Here is a 6000-nt window from a genome sequence, read left to right on the forward strand (position 1 = left end):
TGTGGCCATTCAAAGGTTGTGGGTTCGAGTCCCCCCAGAGTCGTTCTTTCTTTGAAAACAACAAAATTCATCGCTCCTCACTAATGACACCAATCCACAGTAAAAAGCCATGGCGTGGCGCCATGGCTTAGCTGGTCATAGCGCCTGTCTAGTAAACAGGAAGTCCTGGGTTCAAATCCCAGCGGTGCCTTTCTATTATGTAAGCAGTTGTTAGGTCATGACATTCAGCCTCCTGCTGAAGAGCAACTGTCAAAACTTTAACACATACTGGGCTCTGTGGCGCAATGGATAGCGCATTAGACTTCTAGACGCAGGTGTGTGGCCATTCAAAGGTTGTGGGTTCGAGTCCCATGGCGCGGCGCCATGGCTTAGCTGGTCATAGCGCCTGTCTAGTAAACAGGAAGTCCTGGGTTCAAATCCCAGCGGTTCCTTTCAATTATGTAAGCAGTTGTTAGGTCATGACATTCAGCCTCATGCTGAAGAGCAACTGTCAAAACTTTAACACATACTGGGCTCTGTGGCGCAATGGATAGCGCATTGGACTTCTAGACGCAGGTGTGTGGCCATTCAAAGGTTGTGGGTTCGAGTCCCACCAGAGTCATTTTTTCTTTGAAAACAACAAAATTCATCGCTCCTCACTAATGACACCAATCCACAGTAAAAAGTCATGGCGCGGCGTCGTGGCTTAGCTGGTCATAGCGCCTGTCTAGTAAACAGGAAGTCCTGGGTTCAAATCCCAGCGGTGCCTTTCCTTTATGTAAGCAGTTGTTAGGTCATGACATTTAGCCTCCTGCTGAAGAGCAACTGTCAAAACTTTAACACATACTGGGCTCTGTGGCGCAATGGATAGCGCATTGGACTTCTAGACGCAGGTGTGTGGCCATTCAAAGGTTGTGGGCTTAAGTCCCACCAGAGTCATTTTTTCTTTGAAAACAACAAAATTCATCGCTCCTCACTAATGACACCAATGCACAGTCAAAAGCCATGGCGCGGCGCCATGGCTTAGCTGGTCATAGCGCCTGTCTAGTAAACAGGAAGTCCTGGGTTCAAATCCCAGCGGTGCCTTTCTATTATGTAAGCAGTTGTTAGGTCATGACATTCAGCCTCATGCTGAAGAGCAACTGTCAAAATTTTAACACATACTGGGCTCTGTGGCGCAATGGATTGCACATTGGACTTCTAGACGCAGGTGTGGCCATTCAAAGGTTGTGGGTTCGAGTCCCCCCAGAGTCGTTTTTTCTTTGAAAACAACAAAATTCATCGCTCCTCACTAATGACACCAATCCACAGTAAAAAGCCATGGCGTGGCGCCGTGGCTTAGCTGGTCATATCGCCTGTCTAGTAAAGAGGAAGTCCTGGGTTCCAATCCCAGCGGTGCCTTTCCATTATGTAAGCAGTTGTTAGGTCATGACATTCAGCCTCATGCTGAAGAGCAACTGTCAAAACTTTAACACATACTGGGCTCTGTGGCGCAATGGATAGCGCATTGGACTTCTAGACGCAGGTGTGTGGCCATTCAAAGGTTGTGGGTTCGAGTCCCACCAGAGTCATTTTTTCTTTGAAAACAACAAAATTCATCGCTCCTCACTAATGACACCAATGCACAGTAAAAAGCCATGGCGCGGCGTCGTGGCTTAGCTGGTCATAGCGCCTGTCTAGTAAACAGGAAGTCCTGAATTCAAATCCCAGCGGTGCCTTTCCTTTATGTAAGCAGTTGTTAGGTCATGACATTTAGCCTCCTGCTGAAGAGCAACTGTCAAAACTTTAACACATACTGGGCTCTGTGGCGCAATGGATAGCGCATTGGACTTCTAGACGCAGGTGTGTGGCCATTCAAAGGTTGTGGGCTTAAGTCCCACCAGAGTCATTTTTTCTTTGAAAACAACAAAATTCATCGCTCCTCACTAATGACACCAATCCACAGTAAAAAGCCATGGCGTGGCGCCGTGGCTTAGCTGGTCATAGCGCCTGTCTAGTAAACAGGAAGTCCTGGGTTCAAATCCCAGCGGTGCCTTTCTATTATGTAAGCAGTTGTTAGGTCATGACATTCAGCCTCATGCTGAAGAGCAACTGTCAAAACTTTAACACATACTGGGCTCTGTGGCGCAATGGATAGCGCATTGGACTTCTAGACGCAGGTGTGTGGCCATTCAAAGGTTGTGGGTTCGAGTCCCATGGCGCGGCGCCGTAGCTTAGCTGGTCATAGCGCCTGTCTAGTAAACAGGAAGTCCTGGGTTCAAATCCCAGCGGTGCCTTTCTATTATGTAATAGAAGGTGTGTGGCCATTCAAAGGTTGTGGGTTCGAGTCCCACCAGAGTCATTTTTTCTTTGAAAACAACAAAATTCATCGCTCCTCACTAATGATACCAATGCACAGTAAAAAGCCATGGCGCGGCGTCGTGGCTTAGCTGGTCATAGCGCCTGTCTAGTAAACAGGAAGTCCTGGGTTCAAATCCCAGCGGTGCCTTTCCTTTATGTAAGCAGTTGTTAGGTCATGACATTTAGCCTCCTGCTGAAGAGCAACTGTCAAAACTTTAACACATACTGGGCTCTGTGGCGCAATGGATAGCGCATTGGACTTCTAGACGCAGGTGTGTGGCCATTCAAAGGTTGTGGGCTTAAGTCCCACCAGAGTCATTTTTTCTTTGAAAACAACAAAATTCATCGCTCCTCACTAATGACACCAATGCACAGTAAAAAGCCATGGCGCGGAGCCGTGGCTTAGCTGGTCATAGCGCCTGTCTAGTAAACAGGAAGTCCTGGGTTCAAATCCCAGCGGTGCCTTTCCTTTATGTAAGCAGTTTTTAGGTCATGACATTTAGCCTCCTGCTGAAGAGCAACTGTCAAAACTTTAACACATACTGGGCTCTGTGGCGCAATGGATAGCGCATTGGACTTCTAGACGCAGGTGTGTGGCCATTCAAAGGTTGTGGGTTCGAGTCCCACCAGAGTCGTTTTTTCTTTGAAAACAACAAAATTCATCGCTCCTCACTAATGACACCAATCCACAGTAAAAAGCCATGGCGTGGCGCCGTGGCTTAGCTGGTCATAGCGCCTGTCTAGTAAACAGGAAGTCCTGGGTTCAAATCCCAGCGGTGCCTTTCTATTATGTAAGCAGTTGTTAGGTCATGACATTCAGCCTCATGCTGAAGAGCAACTGTCAAAACTTTAACACATACTGGGCTCTGTGGTGCAATGGATAGCGCATTGGACTTCTAGACGCAGGTGTGTGGCCATTCAAAGGTTGTGGGTTCGAGTCCCACCAGAGTCGTTTTTGCTTTGAAAACAACAAAATTCATCGCTCCTCACTAATGACACCAATCCACAGTAAAAAGCCATTGCGTGGCGCCGTGGCTTAGCTGGTCATAGCGCCTGTCTAGTAAACAGGAAGTCCTGGGTTCAAATCCCAGCGGTGCCTTTCCTTTATGTAAGCAGTTGTTAGGGCATGACATTTAGCCTCCTGCTGAAGAGCAACTGTCAAAACTTTAACACATACTGGGCTCTGTGGCGCAATGGATAGCGCATTGGACTTTTAGACGCAGGTGTGTGGCCATTCAAAGGTTGTGGGTTCGAGTCCCCCCAGAGTCATTTTTTCTTTGAAAACAACAAAATTCATCGCTCCTCACTAATGACACCAATCCACAGTAAAAAGCCATGGCGTGGCGCCGTGGCTTAGCTGGTCATAGCGCCTGTCGAGTAAACAGGAAGTCCTGGGTTCAAATCCCAGCGGTGCCTTTCTATTATGTAAGCAGTTGTTAGGTCATGACATTCAGCCTCATGCTGAAGAGCAACTGTCAAAACTTTAACATATACTGGGCTCTGTGGCGCAATGGATAGCGCATTGGACTTCTAGACGCAGGTGTGTGGCCATTCAAAGGTTGTGGGTTCGAGTCCCACCAGAGTCGTTTTTGCTTTGAAAACAACAAAATTCATCGCTCCTCACTAATGACACCAATCCACAGTAAAAAGCCATTGCGTGGCGCCGTGGCTTAGCTGGTCATAGCGCCTGTCTAGTAAACAGGAAGTCCTGGGTTCAAATCCCAGCGGTGCCTTTCTATTATGTAAGCAGTTGTTAGGTCATGACATTCAGCCTCATGCTGAAGAGCAACTGTCAAAACTTTAACACATACTGGGCTCTGTGGCGCAATGGATAGCGCATTGGACTTCTAGACGCAGGTGTGTGGCCATTCAAAGGTTGTGGGTTCGAGTCCCACCAGAGTCGTTTTTGCTTTGAAAACAACAAAATTCATCGCTCCTCACTAATGACACCAATCCACAGTAAAAAGCCATTGCGTGGCGCCGTGGCTTAGCTGGTCATAGCGCCTGTCTAGTAAACAGGAAGTCCTGGGTTCAAATCCCAGCGGTGCCTTTCCATTATGTAAGCAGTTGTTAGGTCATGACATTCAGCCTCATGCTGAAGAGCAACTGTCAAAACTTTAACACATACTGGGCTCTGTGGCGCAATGGAGAGCGCATTGGACTTCTAGACGCAGGTGTGTGGCCATTCAAAGGTTGTGGGTTCGAGTCCCACCAGAGTCATTTTTTCTTTGAAAACAACAAAATTCATCGCTCCTCACTAATGACACCAATGCACAGTAAAAAGCCATGGCGCGGCGTCGTGGCTTAGCTGGTCATAGCGCCTGTCTAGTAAACAGGAAGTCCTGGGTTCAAATCCCAGCGGTGCCTTTCCTTTATGTAAGCAGTTGTTAGGTCATGACATTTAGCCTCCTGCTGAAGAGCAACTGTCAAAACTTTAACACATACTGGGCTCTGTGGCGCAATGGATAGCGCATTGGACTTCTAGACGCAGGTGTGTGGCCATTCAAAGGTTGTGGGCTTAAGTCCCACCAGAGTCATTTTTTCTTTGAAAACAACAAAATTCATCCATTAGTGAGGAGCGATGAATTTTGTTGTTTTCAAAGAAAAAATGACTCTGGTGGGACTCGAACCCACAACCTTTGAATGGCCACACACCTGCATCTAGAAGTCCAATGCGCTATCCATTGCGCCACAGAGCCCAGTATGTGTTAAAGTTTTGACAGTTGCTCTTCAGCAGGAGGCTAAATGTCATGACCTAACAACTGCTTACATAAAGGAAAGGCACCGCTGGGACTTGAACCCAGGACTTCCTGTTTACTAGACAGGTGCTATGACCAGCTAAGCCACGGCGCCACGCCATGGCTGTTTACTGTGGATTGGTGTCATTAGTGAGGAGCGATGAATTTTGTTGTTTTCAAAGAAAAAACGACTCTGGTGGGACTCGAACCCACAACCTTTGAATGGCCACACACCTGCGTCTAGAAGTCCAATGCGCTATCCATTGCGCCACAGAGCCCAGTATGTGTTAAAGTTTTGACAGTTGCTCTTCAGCAGGAGGCTAAATGTCATGACCTAACAACTGCTTACATAATAGAAAGGCACCGCTGGGATTTGAACCCAGGACTTCCTGTTTACTAGACAGGCGCTATGACCAGCTAAGCCACGGCGCCGCGCCATGGGACTCGAACCCACAACCTTTGAATGGCCACACACCTGCGTCTAGAAGTCTAATGCGCTATCCATTGCGCCACAGAGCCCAGTATGTGTTAAAGTTTTGACAGTTGCTCTTCAGCAGGAGGCTAAATGTCATGCCCTAACAACTGCTTACATAAAGGAAAGGCACCGCTGGGATTTGAACCCAGGACTTCCTGTTTACTAGACAGGCGCTATGATCAGCTAAGCCACGGCGCCACGCCATGGCTGTTTACTGTGGATTGGTGTCATTAGTGAGGAGCGATGAATTTTGTTGTTTTCAAAGAAAAAACGACTCTGGTGGGACTCGAACCCACAACCTTTGAATGGCCACACACCAGCGTCTAGAAGTCCAATGCACTATCCATTGCGCCACAGAGCACAGTATGTGCTAAAGTTTTGACAGTTGCTCTTCAGCATGAGGCTGAATGTCATGACCTAACAACTGCTTACATAATAGAAAGGCACCGCTAGGATTTGAACCCAGGA

General features: G+C 47.7%; 14 non-coding genes across 14 annotated transcripts; 11 read left to right on the forward strand and 3 right to left on the reverse strand.

The window, feature by feature from the left end:
- The first annotated feature begins 511 nt into the window (after positions 1 to 511).
- Positions 512 to 601, forward strand: trnar-ucu (transfer RNA arginine (anticodon UCU)). Its single transcript is given in 2 exon segments — positions 512 to 548; positions 566 to 601. It is a non-coding gene; the product is annotated as a tRNA-Arg (tRNA).
- Positions 602 to 1460: 859 nt separating this feature from the next.
- On the forward strand, positions 1461 to 1550 carry trnar-ucu (transfer RNA arginine (anticodon UCU)). The gene is given in 2 exon segments: positions 1461 to 1497; positions 1515 to 1550. It is a non-coding gene; the product is annotated as a tRNA-Arg (tRNA).
- Positions 1551 to 1940: 390 nt separating this feature from the next.
- trnat-agu (transfer RNA threonine (anticodon AGU)) lies at positions 1941 to 2014 on the forward strand. The gene has a single exon. It is a non-coding gene; the product is annotated as a tRNA-Thr (tRNA).
- An 850-nt stretch (positions 2015 to 2864) lies between these two features.
- On the forward strand, positions 2865 to 2954 carry trnar-ucu (transfer RNA arginine (anticodon UCU)). The gene is given in 2 exon segments: positions 2865 to 2901; positions 2919 to 2954. It is a non-coding gene; the product is annotated as a tRNA-Arg (tRNA).
- A 73-nt stretch (positions 2955 to 3027) lies between these two features.
- trnat-agu (transfer RNA threonine (anticodon AGU)) lies at positions 3028 to 3101 on the forward strand. The gene has a single exon. It is a non-coding gene; the product is annotated as a tRNA-Thr (tRNA).
- Positions 3102 to 3344: 243 nt separating this feature from the next.
- Positions 3345 to 3418, forward strand: trnat-agu (transfer RNA threonine (anticodon AGU)). Its single transcript has one exon. It is a non-coding gene; the product is annotated as a tRNA-Thr (tRNA).
- Positions 3419 to 3815: 397 nt separating this feature from the next.
- trnar-ucu (transfer RNA arginine (anticodon UCU)) lies at positions 3816 to 3905 on the forward strand. Its single transcript is given in 2 exon segments — positions 3816 to 3852; positions 3870 to 3905. It is a non-coding gene; the product is annotated as a tRNA-Arg (tRNA).
- Positions 3906 to 3978: 73 nt separating this feature from the next.
- trnat-agu (transfer RNA threonine (anticodon AGU)) lies at positions 3979 to 4052 on the forward strand. The gene has a single exon. It is a non-coding gene; the product is annotated as a tRNA-Thr (tRNA).
- Positions 4053 to 4132: 80 nt separating this feature from the next.
- Positions 4133 to 4222, forward strand: trnar-ucu (transfer RNA arginine (anticodon UCU)). The gene is given in 2 exon segments: positions 4133 to 4169; positions 4187 to 4222. It is a non-coding gene; the product is annotated as a tRNA-Arg (tRNA).
- Positions 4223 to 4295: 73 nt separating this feature from the next.
- On the forward strand, positions 4296 to 4369 carry trnat-agu (transfer RNA threonine (anticodon AGU)). Its single transcript has one exon. It is a non-coding gene; the product is annotated as a tRNA-Thr (tRNA).
- Positions 4370 to 4449: 80 nt separating this feature from the next.
- Positions 4450 to 4539, forward strand: trnar-ucu (transfer RNA arginine (anticodon UCU)). Its single transcript is given in 2 exon segments — positions 4450 to 4486; positions 4504 to 4539. It is a non-coding gene; the product is annotated as a tRNA-Arg (tRNA).
- Positions 4540 to 4928: 389 nt separating this feature from the next.
- On the reverse strand, positions 4929 to 5018 carry trnar-ucu (transfer RNA arginine (anticodon UCU)). The gene is given in 2 exon segments: positions 4929 to 4964; positions 4982 to 5018. It is a non-coding gene; the product is annotated as a tRNA-Arg (tRNA).
- Positions 5019 to 5245: 227 nt separating this feature from the next.
- On the reverse strand, positions 5246 to 5335 carry trnar-ucu (transfer RNA arginine (anticodon UCU)). Its single transcript is given in 2 exon segments — positions 5246 to 5281; positions 5299 to 5335. It is a non-coding gene; the product is annotated as a tRNA-Arg (tRNA).
- An 80-nt stretch (positions 5336 to 5415) lies between these two features.
- Positions 5416 to 5489, reverse strand: trnat-agu (transfer RNA threonine (anticodon AGU)). The gene has a single exon. It is a non-coding gene; the product is annotated as a tRNA-Thr (tRNA).
- Between the last annotated feature and the right edge of the window lie 511 nt (positions 5490 to 6000).

The sequence above is a fragment of the Brachyhypopomus gauderio genome, chromosome 7, assembly GCF_052324685.1.
Source record: "Brachyhypopomus gauderio isolate BG-103 chromosome 7, BGAUD_0.2, whole genome shotgun sequence".
Classification (NCBI taxonomy): Eukaryota; Metazoa; Chordata; class Actinopteri; order Gymnotiformes; family Hypopomidae; genus Brachyhypopomus; species Brachyhypopomus gauderio.